The sequence below is a fragment of the Arachis hypogaea genome, chromosome 6, assembly GCF_003086295.3.
Source record: "Arachis hypogaea cultivar Tifrunner chromosome 6, arahy.Tifrunner.gnm2.J5K5, whole genome shotgun sequence".
Classification (NCBI taxonomy): Eukaryota; Viridiplantae; Streptophyta; class Magnoliopsida; order Fabales; family Fabaceae; genus Arachis; species Arachis hypogaea.
The window spans coordinates 84,783,244-84,784,256 of record NC_092041.1 but is presented as its reverse complement, the minus strand read 5'-3'; the positions used below and the strand labels follow the sequence as shown (position 1 = coordinate 84,784,256).

The window sequence follows — 1,013 nt, the reverse complement described above, 5'->3', positions numbered from 1 at the left end:
GCTATCCATTCAGACTTTGGGAAATCATGTTAATTTGCTAAGTCAACATTTTTTTCTGAGCCAATATGGCATTCAGAGCATCAATCTCAAGAATTACCTTCCTCTGAGGCGTCCCATTATTCACGGAATTCCTCTCAGAAGTGTACATGAACTAGTTATTTGCAACCATGTCAATAAGTTCTTGAGCTTCTGCAGGCGTTTTCTTTACGTGAATGGATCCACCTACAAAATGGTCCAGTGACATCTTAGAGAACTCAGACAGACCATAATAGAATATATCCAAAATGGTCCATTCTGAAAGCATGTCAAAAGGACACCTTTTGGTCATCTGCTTGTATCTTTCCCAAGCTTCATAGAGGAATTCACCATCTTTTTGTTTGAATGTCTGAACATCTAATCTAAGCTTTCTCAGCTTTTGAGGAGGAAAGAATTTAGCCAAGAAGGCCATGACCAGCTTATCCCAAGAGTCCAGGCTATCCTTAGGTTGTGAATCCAACCATGTTCTAGCTCTGTCTCTTACAGCAAAAGGGAAAAGCATGAGCCTGTAGACTTCAGGATATACTCTATTCGTCTTTGCAGTCTCACAGATCTGCAAGAACTCAGTTAAAAACTGATAGGGATCTTCTGATAGAAGTCCATGAAACTTGCAGTTTTGTTGCATTAGAGCAACTAGTTGAGGTTTCAGCTCAAAATTGTTTGCTCCAATGGCAGGAATTGAGATGCTTAATGTAAAACCCGGTTAATTAACGGCTAATTAACCCATAAATGAGAATTTATTCTAGAAAGCCTAAAATGTGATTTTTATGGCTAAATGTGGTAGAGGAGATTGAGACGAGAATTTCGGTACCAATTTTATAGAATTCGGACCAAGATTGGACCGAACGGGCCAAACCGGGCCAACCGGACCCAAAGTGGGCCCTTGGCCCAACATAACTTAACCAAAGCCCTAGTTTTCAGCACTCTCTCTCCTCATTTGTTACACACACAAGCTGAAATGGTGGAGAGGAAGGGAA

General features: G+C 40.8%; 1 non-coding gene across 1 annotated transcript; it reads left to right on the top strand.

The window, feature by feature from the left end:
• Window positions 1-298: 298 nt before the first annotated feature.
• LOC112699773 (small nucleolar RNA R71) lies at window positions 299-406 on the top strand. Its single transcript, XR_003152712.1, has one exon. It is a non-coding gene; the product is annotated as a small nucleolar RNA R71 (small nucleolar RNA).
• Window positions 407-1,013: the final 607 nt, after the last annotated feature.